This window comes from Bos grunniens, chromosome 21 (assembly GCF_055505025.1).
Source record: "Bos grunniens cultivar Pamir isolate PY7600 chromosome 21, Bosgru_T2T1.0, whole genome shotgun sequence".
NCBI lineage: Eukaryota > Metazoa > Chordata > Mammalia > Artiodactyla > Bovidae > Bos > Bos grunniens.
The window spans coordinates 21,840,983-21,860,192 of NC_141185.1; the positions used below are offsets into that span (position 1 = coordinate 21,840,983).

Below are 19,210 nucleotides of genomic sequence, written 5' to 3' on the forward strand. Positions count from 1 at the left end.
ACTTCAAATATACATATTTTAGAATGATCAATGCTCCCCCACAGAACCCAGCATGGTTTAGTTGTGAGTTTTTCTTTCAGTATTTTTTTTTTTAACTCTACTTCTTTTGGATAATTTCTATTTCTGTCTTTTTAAGTTTTTCTTCTCTTCTGCTGTATCTAATATATTATTAGTCCCTTTTGGTGCTTTTTTATTTTAGAGATTTTATCTCTTAAAGTTTCATTTTATATCTTCCGTTTATCTTTTCGTGATATGCATGTTCCCCTCTACCTTCTTGAACATATGGAGTATATTTGTAGTCAGTATTTTAATGTCTTTATTGGCTACTTGCATCATTTCTGTCATTTCTGACTTTCTGTTGTTTTTTTCTGGTTATTGTTCATATTTTTCTACTTCTTTGTTTGCCTCGTGATTTTTGATTGTATGCCAAATGTGATTTTCACAGTTTGGAGTGCTAGATATTTTCTTTTTATTCTTTTAAATAGTGTTGAACTTTTTGCTTTTTTTTTCTTTCTGTTATGCAGTTACTTGGAATCAGTTTGTTCCTTCCGTGGCTTGTTTATAAGTTCATTAGAATGGGTCCAGACCAGCCGTTGTCTAAGGTTATTTTATCCCCACTAATAGGATGATACCCTCCTGGGAATTCTAACTGATGTCCATGTATTATGAAGTCTTTACACTTTGAACTCTGAGAACCCAAATGATTCTTAGCCTTGTGTGAATTTTGGCTTACTTCTCTCCACTGGGTTTTTTCCTACCATCAGAGACTTTCCTTTTATTTACCTATATGCCAGTGGTTGTCAGAGATTCAAGGGAATCCCTCTGCAAAGCTCTATTTCTCTCTCTCTGCAGCTTCTTCTTTGCTACTGTGCATCACAAACTCTAACTGCCCTGGCCTCCCTGGATTCTAACCTCTATCTCATCAGCTCAGCAAGGTTGCAGGGTTTTATCTGGGTTCTCCCTCCTTGCAGGGCCTGGACACTCTGGCAGTGAGCGGGGGCAATGGTAATGAGGCTACATTCATTTGTTTGTTTCTTTATTCTCATTTATCACTGCTCTTCACTACCTGTTGTATAATATCTGAAAACTGATATATATTTATTCTTGTTCTTTAGTTGTTTGTGTTAGACAGGCAAGTCATATTCTTTTTACCTCATCATATCTGGAACCAGGAGTCTGTCATTCCTTCTTAATTTATTAACTGGAATAATTCTAAAAGAGCAATTTTCTTTCATCAACTACTTGGTTATCCTTCGTACATTCTATTTAAAAGCGGCTTGACCCAGAGGGATGGTATAGGGAGGGAGGAGGGTGGAGGGTTCAGGATGGGGAACACATGTATACCTGTGGCGGATTCATTTTAATATACGGCAAAACCAATACAATATTGTAAAGTTAAAAAATAAAATAAAATAAATATATATATATATATATAAAGAAAAAAACAACAACAAAAAAACAAATTCAGCATCATTTTTCCAGATTATCCTCAAAATGAATTTTAACATTTTAAAGCTCCTATACTTTCCTCCCCCCCCCTCAAAAAAAAAGCAGCTTGATTCTTTTCCTTTGCTAGTTAGCAAAGTGACATGTTTGTTTCCTAGTACCTTCTAATGGAGACCAACAAATTTTAACATATTATGAACTTGAAATTATATTTTTGTGTGTCTTAATATATTGCAGTTATTATTCTCATGGATGTTTAATTTCCTTCATCTTTGGCCAGTAATGGGCTCTTCAGTTTCACTCTTGTATCCTTTTAACATAATATTACTAGTCTTTGATACTACCTTGCTTTTCTGTCATGATAAGACATACTATAGATGCTAGGAGACTCCTGGATCCCTGATGGCATATTTTCATGAATTTTTTCCAGTCTGGGACTGCCCATGTGGGTACAAGCTGGATATAGACAAAATTGCATCATTTTTGTTGCGTCATCAGTTAATTAGCCTATATGTTCAGAAGTTAGCAGTAGATAACTATCAAGTTCTGGAAAATAACCAGGACATTACACATATCAGAGAGCATCATTAGGTGATAAAATTATGAAAGTCAGACTGGTTAATTCAATTATGGATTATTTTTTGAACAAAAGAAATCAGAGGGCTAGCACCCAGGGTAAAACTGAAATGGAGAGACAATTAGAGTAGACAAATAGAGACAAAAAGATCTGGAGGGGCTGGATAGAGTGGCAGAAACCTAGTTAGAAGGAATGGAATTAAAAACAGAGACATCTGATAGAAAGGGTATGTTTAAAATGGTGGATAGAAGGCAGAGCCTGAGAGTCCCCAAGTCACTGGAGCTCCCAGCAGGAGGGAACCATGAAGCGTACTTGGGGAAACCTCATTATATTCATCATGATGCCATAATAAATAGATCTGGGTGAATGAGGCTAATGATGAGTGACATGAAGCTATTAATCAGATCTGTATTCCTCTTTATAGGTCTACAGCTAACGCAGAGACAGAACCCTCTTTGATAATCAGGGAAATTCTCTTCCAGGGTGCTAGAATTTTATCCCTTTTAATTTTTCATTTTATACTGTGCAGTCTAGTCCTCTTGTGATAGTTAAGTAAAAATACAGAGTTATTAAGTTTCAACTTGGCTGGAATCACAGTGTGGTCACATTTCTCTGTATTTGCACCCACATCACTGTGATTAGGTTTTTGGTTCTTGAAAACACTCAGAAAAATCTGAAACCAAGAGTCTCTTGGATGGTGTCATTGGTATAGATGGCATCTCATCATTCCAGTTGGATTCCTTCTAGTGGCACTCTCATATGGTAACTTTAACTGCAGATTGGAGAGTAATGCTTTCTGTCCTATATACCTCCAATATAGATACTTACAAGGTTTCTTAGAGTTAAATAAATAAATATTTTCATATATATACTGCTTTCAAAGCACTTAATTCTGATATAAGCCTAAATAAGATACATGTTATTGAACATCAACTATGTTTTGTTGATTTTATTTGATTTAATACTTAGTTTTATTCATAATTTCCTGGTTGTTTTTGATGTTTATATATCACCTTTGCCAGCTCTACTCTTTTTTTCCCCTTAGTTTTAGGACATTAACTGGAAAAATTTAAAGTAGGTAAGAAGGCATTTTATATGGTCATTTTGTATTAATTTTCTTTTTGACTATTATATTGCTTAACACTAAAAAGGTTCTTCCATAAAAGGAGATTGACTATAAAGTAAGCCTGCTCGATAACACGATTTCAAATTCTGAATCAAAAGGTTGGCTACCCTCATTCTCATTTTATCATTTTACATGATGATATTTGCATTATTTGAATACATATTCTTTTCTCCCATTTGATTATGCTTTTCTTTGACTATGGTGATATTATTTTAATTATAACAATTTATGTGCATTGAATGCTTACTCAGTACTAGGCATTATGGTAAGCATTGATAAAGATTATTTTATTTAATCCTTATAGCAACCGCATAAGGATAGGAATTTTTATGACACTTACTTGACAGTTGTGAACATTTAGGATTAAAGCACTATCATAACTTGCCCAAGGACAGACATTTGGTTTGCAAGCCCAGGCTGTTTGATATCAAAGTCCATAATGTCATCCACTGTGCTAAATTGATGGGGATGTTAATAAGAATCACAATACTTGTATTTAACCACTGATAGGTTAAATGTATGTATGGATATATACACATATAGATACAAAGAGAGAGTGTGAGCAAGAGAGCAAGACACACATACATGCACAAACACATACACATTGTGATTATATTTTAAAACTAGTCCTGGAAATTGTGTTTGTAATGTTTATTTGGGAAACTTCATATATTTCTGGTTTCTGATTTGCACTTTTTATTTTTAAAAGTTTCTTGTAGTGTTCAGAAAGCTCTGATGTGCATAGATACTGAAATCCTCCACATTCACTGAGAGACTGTTTAGAAAAATAAATATGCTAGTGAATTTATTAAAAAAATGAAGCTATTATTTAAAATCATTGGTAATATGGAAAATTTGCAAAGAACCATACCATTTACTCATTCACTCATTTATTTATAATTTGTATAGTATATTGACCTCCAGATGTGAACTTCCAGATGTTCAAGGTAGATTTAGAAAAGACAGAGGAACCAGAGATCAATTTGCCAACATCCCTTGGATCATCGAAAAAGCAAAAGAGTTCCAGAAAAACATCTATTTATGCTTTATTGACTACGCCAAAGACTTTGACTGTGTGGATCACAACAAACTGTGGAAAATTCTTCAAGAGACTGGGAATACCAGACCACCTGATCTGACTCCTGAGAAGTCTGTATGCAGGTCAAGAAGCAACAATTAGAACTGTACATGGAGCAACAGACTGGTTCCAAATTGGGAAAGGAGTATGTCAAGGCTGTATATTGTCACCATGCTTATTTAACTTATATGCAGAGTACATCATGTGAAATGCCAGGCTGGATGAAGCACAAACTGGAATCAAGATTGCTGGGAGAAATATCATTAACCTCAGATATGCAAATGACACCACCCTTATGGCAGAAAGTGAAGAAAAATGAAAGAGCCTCTTGATGAAAGTGAAAGAGGAGAGTGAAAAAGTTGGCTTAAAACTCAACATTCAGAAAACTAAGATCATGGCATCCAGTCCCATCACTTCATGGCAAATAGATGGGGAAACAGTGGAAACAGTGAGAGACTTTATTTTCCTGGGCTCCAAAATCACTGCAGATGGTGACTGCAGCCATGAAATTAAAAGATGCTTGCTCCTTGGAAGAAAAGCTATAACTAACCTAGACAGCATATTAAAAAGCAGAGACATTACTTTGCCAACAAAGTTCTGTCTAGTTAAAGCTATGGTTTTTCCAGGAGTCATGTATGGATGTCAGAGCTGGACTATAAAGAAAGCTGAGCGCCGAAGAATTGATGCTTTTGAAATGTGGTGTTGGTGAAGACTCTTGGGAGTCCCTTGGACTGCAGGGAGATTCAACCAGTCAATCCTAAAGGAAATCAGTCCTGAATATTCATTGGAAGGACTGATGCTGAAGCTGAAGCTCCAATACTTTGGCCACCTGATGCTAAAAACTGACTTATTGGAAAAGACCCTGATGCTGGGAAAAGCAGGAGGAGAAGGGCATGACAGAGGATGCAATGGTTGGATGGCATCACCAACTTGATGGACATGAGTTTGAGTAAGCTCTGGGAGTTGGTGATGGACAGGGAAGCCTGACATGCTGCAGTCTATGGGGTCGCAAAGGATTGGACATGACTGAATGACAGAACTAAACTGAACTGATAGCATATTGACACAAACATACTTTTCACAGGTCTAAGAATGAGGTGTTTTTTTTTTTTTTTTTTTTAATAGCAAATTATTGACAGGGACTTTTGCTAAGTGGTGGGGCTAGGGGTGTTTTAAATTTTTTCTTTCTTTTTGCTTATTTTTTTCCAAGTAAATACAATGAATACATATTGGGATAGACATAGAAGAAAGCAAAGAGAGGTTGTTTTTTAACTTGGAGAGCTGTTAACATTAAACATGATCCTTCCCTGTGGCAGAGCAATTTAGGGCTAGCCTTTTGGAGGTCATTGTTGGGGTTGGGACTATTTGGTAATAAGATACTCTTAGGGCACAAAACCTAAGGGTGTATCGAAAAAACTCAGTAATAAGAATAATAATATTTTTAAAAGAATATTTGAAAATATTCAATATTTTATAATATTTAAAGAAATCAAATTAATGCAAAAAACAGACTCTGAACAAAATATCAAAAACTTAAATAAAGGCAGGGTCACACAGGACTGTGTTAGAGATGAGTCAGGTGAATTGTGGTAAATCCTGTGTTTATGGCTCATTTTTAATAGAGTGAATTACAGTTTTCAATAAATTTTATTTCCATAGGGCAGGAAAATTAGCTACACAATTAACTCTAGGAAAAATTCTTTGGCTTCTTATAGCTCTGCAATATTTACTATGTACCCAAAATAATACTTACTGCACTTCTTATAGTTCTGTCCTTAGGCGATTGAAGGTGTTTCATAAACTGTCTGTGGAATAACAGACATGGCTTGTCATTTCTTAGCATATATAAAATACATTTCCTCAAACATTTTTTTTTTTTTTTGGTGAGCAACTCACTATATATAGTAGCTTTGTACAAACTAATTTCTTGTGAAAGAAGATGGACCTGTGACTTAGTGTGTGTTGAAGTGCTCTTCGGGGAGTTGATGTTTTGTTTGTATCTTTGGTCCTTTTAAATGGAGAGAACAAAGTAGATCCCAATCCATGTGTTTCTGGGGTAAATGTATTTAATCACTTTTGAGTAGCAGAGGTTTCTAATCTTTAAAGCAAAATCAATATGATGCTCTTTTAGAGACTTCTTTCTAATGCAAAGAAAAGAACCTTAAATTGTCAGTGTTTTCACTTAGAAAGAAGATGGATGTAGAAACAAATTGTGACGGAAGGCGAGAATTCATGTTTCACAGATAGTCATTAGGGTCTTCTTTTTTTTTTGGTTAGAATTAGATTAAAAATTTCCCCAGTCATATCAAAGTCTAATATCTCTGAACAGCTGTAGGTTGTTTCAGAGTAGTTGCTTTCTCATTTTTTAAAATTTATTTTTCTTTTCTCTTCATCTCTTTTTTCTTAACTTCATAAAGGGCTTTCCAGAATTTCCTCCTCCTCACTCTACAGCAGAGACTTTGCAAAGTGATTTATTCAGACTTGTGTGTCTTTTCTGAGCAGAACACCAAAAATGATGTCTTTCTTGGGCTATACTTACATGACATGAGAATAACTAAAAAGTGAAAAATGCTGCAGCTACCCTCATGCCAGCCAAGCAACAGCAAAGAAGTTTCAGTTAGAAAGCTGCCTAAATCCCTTACCTACAGGGAAACGAAAATCTGGATTCATTTTAATAATATTTTTCACAACTCACTATTCCCATGATAATCTAATCAGCATTGTCAGATTGCCAGTTGAGTAATTCAAAGGTTGTTTCCATTAATTAGTTTTATAACTGGATGACTTGACTCTCCTGCTGCCATATGAAAACTAGCAGAGATGAATATGTTGTGCTTAACAAAATAAATAACTGCTGAATTTGAAAAATGGAGTCAATTTGTCTTCTGTCTTTTCAGTGGCAGATGCGAGATGACAGCTAAATGAGTGATCAGTCCATTTAAGAGGAAGATGTATATCAATATTGCCAACCACTGCCATCGGACACACATACATAATTTGATAGGCTGACATAATTCTGTAGGTAAGCAATGTAAAAGCCACTAAAATTATGGTAATCTTGATCTATGGTGAGGAACGTTGAGCCCTTACTCATTCATTTATCTTAAGTACTGAGTGCTCAGGGCTCAGTTGTGTTTGACTCTTTGTGACCCCATGGACTGTAGCCTGCCAGGCTCCTCTGTCCATGGGATTTTCCAGGGAAGAATACTAGAATGAGTTGCTGTTTCTTTCTCCAGAGGATCTTCCCAACCCAGGGATCAAATCCATGTCTCTTGTATCTCCTGCATTGGCAGGCTGATTCTTTACCACTGAACTACCTGGGAAGCCCCGTCTAAGTACTGAAAGAGTCTGTCTAGTCAAAGCTATGGTTTTTCCAGTAGTTATGCATGGATCTGAGAGTTCCACTATAAAGAAAGCTGAATGCCGAAGCATTTATGCTTTTTTTTTCTTTTTTTTTTTTAATTTTATTTTATTTTTAAACTTTACAAATTGTATTAGTTTTGCCAAATATCAAAATGAGTCTGCCACAGGTATACATGTGTTACCCATCCTGGACCCTCCTCCCTCCTCCCTCCCCATACCATCCCTCTGGGTCGTCCCAGTGCACTGGCCCCAAGCATCCAGTATCGTGCATCGAACCTGGACTGGCTACTCATTTCATACATGATATTATACATGTTTCAATGCCATTCTCCCAAATCTTCCCACCCTCTCCCTCTGCAACAGAGTCCATAAGACTGTTCTATACTTCAGTGTCTCTTTTGTTGTCTCGTACACAGGGTTATTGTTAGCATCTTTCTAAATTCCATATATATGAGTTAGTATACTGTATTGGTGTTTTTCTTTCTGGCTTGCTTTTGAACTGTGGTGTCAGAGAGGTCTCTTGAGAGTTCCTTGGACTACAAGGAGATCAATCCAGTCAATCCTAAAGGAAATCAGTCCTGAATATTCATTGGAAGGACTGATGCTGAAGCTGAAACTCCAATACTTTGGCCACATGATGCTAAAAACTGACTCATTGGAAAAGACCCTGATGCTGGGGAAGATTGAAGGCAGGAGGAGAAGGGGACGACAGAGGATGAGATGGTTGGATGGCATCACCGACGCAATGGATATGAGTTTGAGAAGCTCTGGGAGTTGGTGATGGACAGGAAAGCCTGGCATGCTGCAGTCCATGGGGTCACAAAGAGTCGGACACGACTGAGCGACTGAACTGAACTGAATTGACTGAAAGTTTGAGTCTTGCCCTTGGGCACTTTCGCACCTACCTTCTATTCAGGATCACTTCCTTGGCAGGGTCCTCAACTTACCTCAGGCCAGGTGACTGTTAAAAGGCACAAAGAAGGCATCCCTTCCAGGTCCTGAAAGTCATTGTGAACACAAACTCTCTCCTACTCAACTTTCATTACCCTGTATAGATTTGTCAAAAGCCTATGTCATGTCAGAATCTAATCTGGGACTAGTACCACACAGGTGAACAGATGACTATCAAAATCCCATTGGAAAGAAATGAAATTTATGGGAAGACATATTGACTGTATATTCTTCAACAGTACTGGTTCCAAACCTTTTTGTGAGTTACAGACTCTTCTGAAAAAGGAATGCATTTACATAGGTATTGCTCCTTGGAAACTTCAGATATGCACAAACCTAACTGAATTTTGCATTCATTTTTTTGTATATAATTTTTCTGTGAGTATAAGGATAGATGGATATGGACTCCAGGCCAAGAAACTATGCTAGTTTTTCTTATTTTTATACATTGAGGAGCAGACTGGCCCCCAGGCTACTTCTTTTTGTCTTCTGTGGAAGTCTCTGGAATTGCTGTATAGTGTTTTGCTAAGTGTGGAACATGGTGACTTTGGTAGACAACTGACAGTCTACAGACTGACAGTGGTACTGTATCTACTATGGGAGTGTTTTTGAATACTTTGCTTACTGTACTTAAATAGTTGTCTTATCAGGAACAAAGAATACATTTTTCTTCAGAACTAGTACTTGGAAAATTTGCTTTTTGAGCAACTGGATTGATTTTATTTTAATTACAGACATACTGAAATTGATTTGTATTAATATTTTCTTGGGTGAATTATTTGCTGGAAAGCACAGAGACACGTTTGCAATGTATCTCCAATAGTTGCTCAGTTGGTATTTTTGTTTCTTTACTTTGTAGCTCACATTATTAAAGAAAAAAAAGTGAAATCCAAGTGAATTAACTTGGAAAGATATCCGTGATATAATGTTAAAAAATGAGTTGCAGAATAATTCACAGAATAGGATAGCATTTTTATAAAACAAACAGTCCCCTTATGTATTAGTATGAGGATAGAAATAAATTGTAAATGTGAATTATAAGAGAAGGGAAGTTAGATTTGGAGAATCAATATGGGGAGAGTCAACTCTTTGTTACCTTGATATTTAATTTGTAACAACAAGCATGTTTCAGTAGAAAGATTACCCCCCTAAGCAACCCCCATTCTCGTTTCTGTCCTTCTAGTAAGGGGGTCAGATGTGTAGACTGGCCATTACAGTGTAATGTGGTAAGTGGAGTGGCAGAAAGTGATGCTGCCACAAGCCAAGGAACACCAGGAACCACCCGAAGATGGAAGAGGCGAGAAGGGGGATTCTCCCCAAGAGCTTTCTTCTTTAGAGTGTGGCCCCAGAATGCCTTGATTTCAGGTTTCTGGCATCCAGACCTGTGAGAGAATGAATTTCTGTTAAAACCACCCAGTTTGTGGTTGATGGTTAGAGTCGTTCTAGGAAATGAACACAGAGTTTAATAAGAGAGGCTTTGGTGGGAGAGTCGTTGGTAAGGTTGACCAGCCCTGAAGGGGAGACTGCCTTGTGCTCTGACTCCTTACTTCTTCCAGTTTCTTCTTTTCCTCTGTCTTGGATTCAGAAGATCCTGCCTGATTCCCATGGGAGCGGGAGCTACAGCTCTTGTGTTCCTGGTGTTGCAGTGAGCACATGATGAGAGAAGGAGGCTTGGACACAGCATGTGGAGCTCATTTGTGAGTCAGAAATCACTTGAAGTGTAGAGGAATTTAAGGAAACACAGGCATAACAACTAACCACTGTGGTGATGGTTATTCTTTGCTTAATTGTAAAAATAATGCCTGTTTGCCATTGGGAGTATCATTTGCACAGAAAGAATTAATAAAGTCCTTAAAAATGTCTTATAATCATGTTTGCACAATTGATTTTCTTAGCAAATTATTTGTAGAGATGGTACAAACTTAGTTCCAACCTGGCTAATTTATGAAAGTCTAATTTAGTTCATTCAAAATTATTGACACTTTATTGTAGATAAATGCAAATCACATATTTGCTTTTATGTTTGCACTCAACTTTATTGTAGGTCATATAAATAGAATAAATTAAGAGAAAATACCTTGGGACAAATAATGATATGCTCAAATACACTGATGTGCGGCTCACTTAAAGAGTCATTTTTGCTAACCTAAAAACTTTTAATCCTTCTCTATCTTTATGGAAAATGCATATCTGTAGTTACTAATTAGAATGCTCATTTTAAAAAATGTTGAATTATTCTCTTTTAGCTGTGTTCCATATAATCAGTGATTGCATTCTCTTAAAAAGCAGACATAATCCTAGTAAATAAAAGTGACTGGGACTTCCCTGTTGGTCCAGTGGCTAAGATGCCAAGCTCCCAAGGCAGGGGACCTGAGTTCAATCCCCGGTCAGGGAGCTATATGCCACTTGCTGCAACTAAGAGTTTGCACATCACAACTTAGAGTTTGCATGCTGCAGCCAAAGATTCTTCATGTGCTCGGTCACTCAGTCGTGGCCGACTCTTTGTGATCCCATGGACTGCTGCCCACCAGGCTCCACTCTCCATGGGATTTTCCGGGCAAGATTGCCACGCTGCAACTAAAAGATCCCATATACTGCAATGAAGATTGAAGATCCTGCATGCTGTAACTAAGACCCAGCACAACCAAATATACATACGCACACACACATACACACACACATATATTTTAAAAAGTGATTAGAACATCCCTGGAACAGTGCGGACTTTGTTCTTTCTATTTCACTGTGGCATCTGTGAACAGCTATAAACAGGGGCTGTCTCTGAAATGCAAATGGTGCTTTGGTTTCATATGAGGCAGGAGCTCCTTTCAGCTGTAGAAAGAGGGAATTCTGAAGCTCTTTCCCATGTTTATACAGAACTTGTAGTACCTCCTTGCAAGGGGAAAAGTCCAGATGAGTTTATAACAGCTTTATTATATTATTATGATTACCTTTAAAATACATTATGACAATTCTTTATTCTCTGTAGTAAGGTAATTTTTGTCATCTTTCTTCTTATTTCTATTCTTCTTTTATTGTCCTTGGTATTCCATTTGTTTTTTTTTTGATACATGACAATGTTTTTAGTTTGGTCCTATTGTTACCATTGCTAAATTTAAAACTGAACTCTGTGAATTAAGATTATTGTTCATGAAGTGGATAATAAGTAGATGATACACAAATAGATCAATAGATAGATGGTGAGAGAAAGACACATGGGGATAGAGTCTCTTTTTTGATGGTTTAAGGTCCTTTTTTTTTCATTTAGTTAGGTAATATAGTCCTATGGTGAGGTTTGCTCATTAGCTACTCTGTTCACTTTATCGATTCAATTTATTTACTTGCTAAGACAAAGATGATAAAATACTACTTCATTGAATGTGCTTTATAAACCATGAGCTATGCTTGTAGCATGTTGGTCAAGGTCCATTAATCAATCTGGAATGTATTGATTAAGCCTCCAACTTTTCACTTTCTAAAATCAACAATACAAGATAAGGCTTAGATATGCAGAGAAGGTCTGGTGTTGGTGAGAGATTGTGAGACAGATGCCTTATGTCCTTTGAAGTCAGAATCACAAGAGAACCAGAGAAGCAGGGAGTGACATAGTAGATTAAAGACTGGCACTAGCTGGGGGAGAAATAGAAAATCTGTTTTCTACAGATGTTTGGAAACAAGATTTTATATAGTTGTGAAAGAAAGTTGTGCTTTTATAGCTGCATTATAAATGTAAGAATTCTTGAAAGGACTTATAAGCGATGAAGCACTTGAGTACCTTAAAGGAAATTTATTTTTGCAGAGAAGTCTATAGACTCACTGGACCTTAATAAATGAAATCTTTAGCAACAAGCTGTAGGAACTCTGGAGGTAAGAGAGGGACTCCTGTTGGATGTCTGCTGAAGGCTTCTAACTGGGGTACATGGGCAGCTATCTCTCATTCTTCCACATGCTGAGGTTGTGCTTGGTGGCAGGTGGGGAGAAGCAAAGACAATGCCTCAGGTTGCACTGAGGCGGGGTGCTTTCAGAGGAGAAAGGCAAAGTAGCTTAGTAACTATATAGTTTAGATAGGTCAGACTCCTTGTGTCGATTCTGTCATCGTGGGATTGCTCATTCTGCTTTCCCAATCTTCAGCCTCCATAGGAGTGGTTCTCAAGGCATAGTTGCTAGGTCAGCAGCATGAGCATACTTTGGGAATTGATAAACTTGCAAATTCTTGGATCTCACCTTGTATCTACTGAATCCAAAACTCTGGGGTGGATCCAGCATTCTGTGTTTTAACAAGCCCTCCAGATGATTTTGATCCATGCTAGAATTTGAAAACCGTGGATCCCTGCTATTTTCTCTGCTTGTTTTACTTTCAAGGCCTGATTATTTTTTTCCCTTTTCTTAGGAGCCTCCCACATTTACAGGACCTAAGAAAATACCTCATACATAAGATGTACTTGATCAATAGTTGCCCTATGAATGCTCAAAACTCTGAGATTTTGAAAGGAAGGAGAATGTCTTAATTTGACTTTCTAGCACCCTCTCAGCCATGGTACTTCTGATCACCTCTGCCCATCACTAGAATTGCTTTTGTGTTTTATGTCATACAAAATGTCAAGTGTTCCATAAATAACAGTAAAACATGGAACCTGCCATAAGTGAGCCACAAGTAGAGTGTGACAACCATCTCAAAACAATTACACTAAAGTGTGCAAGTAATGTGTTTATGATGAGCATTCTTCCAAAATTTCTTAGAATAGGATCATCATAATTATTTTATGTACTTTTCCTCAGAAATACCTGTATTCCTCTCTGATTACATGTTCCATATTTTGGTTCAGAAATTACAATGACTGTGGTCATAATGAAGCTAATGAAAGAAGGGAAATGGGTATTTAGAGAAGTAAGGATTTTAATAGAATCCTTAACCTGAAGACAAGACACTCAAACCATTCAGGTATTTTGACTTGGGTTGGGGAGAGGATAATAGTTTGAGAATTTGGAGAGCTATGGGATCCTTCCAGTTTAATACAATTACTTACAACAAAGGGACGTGTGTTGGAATGGTATAAGAGTATAGGTCGAAATCCCAACTCTACATGTATTTGCCGTATAAATTTCAAGTTATTTAATTTCTCTGCATGCCTAGTGACATAGTTGTATCTGACTCTTTGTGATTCCATGGATTGTGGCCTGTCTTCTGTCCATGGGATTATTTTTCGAGCAAGAATACTGTAGTGGGTTGCCATTCCCTTCTCCAGGGGATCCTATATACTGACTTCTATGAGTTTTCCAATACTTAACCTTTGTAACCCACAAAAATGGAAATTTCACATGATTCAAATCAATATCTACCTCAAAGAATTGTGGGGATTTGTGAAGTCAGTATATAAGATGTCTGGTATATATAAATTTATATATAAATGTTCAAAAACCAATACAATATTGTAAAGTTAAAAAATAAAATAAAATTTAAAAAAATGTTCTGAATTATTTTTGAGAACATTTTTAGTATGGAAGGGGCCTGGTTTTTTTTTTTTTTTTTTTTAATCCTATATTTACTACTTATGTGGACATAAGGATGTAATACCTTACATGCTTGTTGTTAATATTTAAAGTATTCACAGTTTAGTGTTGGTACTTGTCTTGAAATGAATTTTGAATTGCATAGAACACTTACCCCTATTTTGCTTTGGTTTGAGGAGGGAGAAAAATAGCTTAAGGCTGTCAGCCTTTGGTATATTAAAAAACATTATTCATGTTTTCATTTAGGCTCTCCTGCAGGACACAAAGCCTGAGCAATGGGTGTAAAATGGCTTTAACCCATCAGCAACAGCCCTGTTTCCGTTATGGAGCATCTCTGCTAGGCAGGGGCCTGTCACATCTGTGTCAGTGCCATACATTCCACACTGATTGAAATTCAGTCCCCAAATACCAGTTAATAATAAGGAATAGTTGGTTTTCAAGGAGGAGACAAGAATCTGTGATAATGCTTTATAGAAAACAGTGTCAAAAATCATGACTTGCTGCCTGTTTGGAAAAGAAGGCAGAAAGAGAGCTGGAAATGCTGCATGGTTTTATTCACTAAAAAAAAAAAAAAAAAAAGTCTTTGCAGCATTATTATCCTTGGGTGTTGGCATTGAGCAGGGCTGGTGGAAAGGCTTATTTCCATCTTGAATCTTTATCTTCGAGTCAGGGTTGTGTTGGGTTTTCCATCGCTTGGCAACAACATCCAGTTCTAGGTTGAAAACTCATGGGACGTCTTACAGTTGCAGAGAAGATCATCTAGAATGTGCCATGCCTGCCGTTTGTTCAGGCAGCAGTTTGTTAATACTGGTTCTCTTTTCATTTCTCTTCTCTCTCAGCCAGAATTTAAACAGTTGTTGAAGGAGAAAGATACGTAGTGTCCTCATGCCTCTATCTCACTTCTGATTCGTCTTTCTCCCCTGATGGGATATGTGAAAAAGTCTCAGTGATTGGAAAAATGGCATTTTGAAATTTCAGCTCTTTCTTTCTGAAAAAATTTTTTTTTTGCTTCCAACCAGAGGGTAGATGGTGTAGGTGTGGTGGAAAGAGCTTAGAATCAGGTGGTCTCACTGACTCAATTGATTTCACTGGTAAAATAAAGGGGTCTGGATTATATTATGAACATATGAATAAATGTTTCATGAAGTCCATACTAGCTCCAACAGTTCATATTATAATCTAACTCTATTTTTTCTTAAAGAGAAACATCGCTCTTCTCAATAGCTTTCTTGCTGTGACTTTTGGAGACATCACTGTTTTTGTTAGCAGCTAAGGATGGCCTCACTATAAAAACATTTACAACTTGACTCTAAGTAAGAAGCATAGAGTAGAAAGAGCACGAGATTTTATGATCCTTTGAGTCCTCAGTACCTGAGACATAAAAATGTACCTGTTAAGTTTTTTGCTGAGTAAGTCAGATGGGAAGTTAGGAAGTGTGGATTCTATTGCTGAAGCAGGCTGGCTGTGTAACCTTGGCCAGGTCATGACGGCCACCTGGGCTTGTGCTGGGGAGGCTGTCCTAGGTGACCACAAACATCTTTCCTAGCTTTAAAATTCTGTGAATCTGGATCCCAAAACAAATTGCTTTTTGAAAGCTCTCTTTACGCTTTTTAATAAGCACTCGCATTTTGAACATTCATGACATGGAACACAGTTATGTTTCAGTATAAATGTTTAAACTGGTTGCAGTAAGAGCACCGATAAATATTAATTACATTAACCAGCTTTCATCTGGAAACTCACAGGATAGAAACAGTGATACTTTAGTTTCGTTCCTTTTTGAGGAGCAGAGCTGATGCAGAGGAAGGAAAAGGAAGCCAGGGGGAGAAAGGGCAAAATGTAGTGGTGTTGAGCGTGGGGCAGCTGGAGCACTGAGAAGTGTGAAGACAGATGCTGGCAGGGTGGGAGGCGAGGTGGAAAGAAGAGCGGGGTACCTCGTGATGTCTTTGGCCAAGATACAATCAGGCAGAGTACTGGTGCTGGGTGCCACGTGTGCACATGGCTGCTTACTCTTCCATATGGGTTTGTGGCCACTAATTCTTAGCAGTCACGGTCTAGTTGTTTGTACTTTCAAGATTTAAGTCCCAGCAATATGGGTGCATCCTTAACCTCACTGTGCTTCAATCTCTTCATTTTTAAACTGGGGATAATAATGGGGATTATGTGATAGTACATGCAAAATGCTTAGGTTAGTGTTTTATGAATGTTAGCTTAAAATGAATAAACATCAAAACATTAGCTATTATCTTTATTATTACTGCTACTATCACTCATTCATTAGAAGAAATAGACCAGCTCACTGCTTAAATGGAAGCAAGCAGAGTGTTGGCAAGGTAGCTCCTGCCTTCATCCCAGAAAACTACCCAAACAACTTTCCCTCTGAAAAAACACTTTCCTCTCACACGACTTTAGTTCATTTTATGGCGACCTCATTCTCTTGGGCAAAATATTTCCCTCTTACTGTGATACTCTTTCAAAATGGACATATTCACTGAGGAGAGCATATTAAGTCCCTAAGGTATTAATATTATTATGAAATAATATCTAGAATCTCTTTCCTGTTTGATGAGAGAGAGAGAATGAATATGAGTGAATTGAAAGGTGAGAGTGAATTAGATCTAGGAAGGGGAAAGGATTATGTCCTTAAAGAGCAACAGGAAAGTGGAGTGAGTAGGAAGACTAAAAGAAAAGCAGCCATCAGAAAGGACAAGTGTCCTCTATTTCAGACTTCTGTTCAGCAAAAAGGTTGCAATTAGTAGACTGTAATTTCATGAAAATTTAGATCCAACATAATTTTTTGTAATTCCCACAGTAATAGCCTTGGGGCTTAGTATTTTTTACAGCTTAAATTGAATCTTAATTTATATTTGCAAGAAAAATCTGCAACTTCTCTTCCTTTGGATATTTTGTTGGTATCTCCAGTTTTCTGCCATTTTTGTATATTTAACAGAGACACAATGGGGCTTGCTCAGTACAGATTTGACAGTAAAACAGGCTGTAAAAGATAAAAAAGGTGGAGACCAAAACATCACCCAGGGAATTCTGTAGGCAGAACATGTGATTATAGGCCCCTGCAGTCAGGGGACTCTTGAGAATGATTAGTTCTAGTCATCAGAATGAACAGAAATATGGATATTGGCAAAGACAGAAGCTACGTGGAATATCTTAAAGGTGGTATCAGAATGGAAAGTCTTTATATGAAAAATTGGGTTAACATCTGATTATTTAAAGTCAGTGCGTTTTGGAGTTATATATGACCATGAGTAATTTAAAAGCTAGTCTTTGGTGGAGAGGAGAGTCATTGGTCTTTCCCCTCTTCTTGCATCATCTTTACATCCCAGAAAGCAAGTGCTGCTCCTTTCATCAGTTCTGTTATGGTTTCTTCTTTTACAGCTCTAAGTCCATTTCCTCCATAACAGTTCTCTTCATGCTTCTAAACGTGGGTATTATTCTTACTTCCTATCTGGACCTCTTTATGGACACTCCAAATTTGTACCTGTTATTCTTGTATATTATTTGTCTGCGTATCTAGATTATAAAGTTTTTGAGAAGAATTCCATCTGTATATCCTATACAGTATATTGTTAATATAGACATAATAAATACTCAATTGTGGTCAAGTAAAAATTTCAGTTTTTATAGGGAAAAATGTAAGATTATCTATCCAAATTAAATTTGTCTCCCTGGAATTGGTGACTTGAGAGTAAGGAATGTCATCATACTGACTAAGCAATTGCTAGTGATAAACCAAAGTTCAAGTATGTCAGTCAAAAATTTCATTTTAAAGCAAAACCAATAAGACAATATTTGAGTCCATTGGTTCATGCATCATAATTATACTTGCACAGTATATTCTGTTTTCTTTGAACTGAAAAAATTCTGCTGATGTCAGAGTATTGGGATTTCCAATGTACTAGAATGATTTTTCTTTTTTTACCAATAGACATGGTTATTTAATTTTAAGGGATATTTTAAATATAATTTATTTATAAAAATTCTCAGAATGCTAAACAAATTCTTTAAGATTTGGCATGTAGTTCATGCCTCTTTATCTTAAAACCTTATTTTCTTTCACACAACCCAGTGACGTTTTCTAATAATTTATTGTAGGTTGGTGTCTAATATTTCCCTAAATGTCCTAGAACTTGAGGGTTGATTTTAAACAAGTGAAGTAAGTCTCAGAGAAGCCACTGGATCCAGGAGAAGGAGCATCGTGTTAGAGGGTCTGGACTGTGTCCAGAGTCTGGCCCATTCTACGCAGACAGTGGCTGCCGAGGTCTTTAAAGTGGTTTCTCTTTGCTCCATATCGAAATAAAATTTAGTCTAAAGTATCTGAGGTCTTTCGTAAAAACGTCTTACCCAATGTGGGTGGACCTAACCTCTTGGCCTGGAACAGAAGGGAGAACACAGGCCTCACCTTCTCCGAGGAGCACAGCTGGGAGATCAGGTCTGGCTTTATGCACGTGACTGCCCCCCAGAGGGCGGGGCAGCATGGACACTTTCTCTCCCCAGCTGCACTGCTTTGTTTTTTCTAAAGGACTTACAAGGTACAAGATTCTTGGGTAGCAACACTGCAAGAGTAAAAATGTAGCAGAGGAGGGGCACAGAATGCATGACTTTGTAGCAGTAGGTTTCCTTTTTTCCTTTTTCTGTTTTGGTGGAGATTTTGCTTTGGACTATCTAGAACAGATTAGATGGTGATTTATATTTTACAGTGTAAACATTATAGGATGTCCTTTCCTATTTTTGTCTGCGTATCTGCTCCCTCAGTCCACGTGTGGTTGTGACATAGGCGTCCTTCCCCTATGAGAGCATCTATCTCAAACTTTCAAAATAACCAGATCAGGGGAGGGGAAGTTCTGTGTCTAGAATTTTTTTCAGTTTTATTGAGATGTATTTGACTTAGAATGCTGTATAACTTTAAGGTGGGAAGTCCTGGTGGCCCAGTGGTGAAGAATCCACCTGCCAATGTAGGAAACATGGGTTTGATCACTGGGTCGGGAAGATCCCCTGGAGAAGGAAATGGCAACCCACTCCAGTATTCTTGCCTGGGAAATCGCATGAACAGAAGAGCTTGGGAGGCTGCAGTCTATGGGGTCACAAAGAATTGGACACAACTTAACAACAAAAAAGATGTGCAGCATAGTAATTTGAAATG

The 19,210-nt window shown here is 37.3% G+C and overlaps 1 long non-coding RNA gene across 2 annotated transcripts in view; it reads left to right on the forward strand.

The window, feature by feature from the left end:
- The window catches only part of LOC147349216 (uncharacterized), a 133,108-nt gene that overhangs the window by 33,773 nt on the left and 80,125 nt on the right, over positions 1-19,210 (forward strand). Inside the window, exon 3 of one of the 2 annotated variants that reach the window (XR_015150323.1) lies at positions 7,125-7,250. The exons of the other annotated variant lie outside the window; for it this stretch is intronic. This is a non-coding gene — a long non-coding RNA (uncharacterized LOC147349216). Of the gene's footprint in view, positions 1-7,124; positions 7,251-19,210 lie in introns of those variants that run through there. 2 annotated transcript variants of the gene reach the window in all.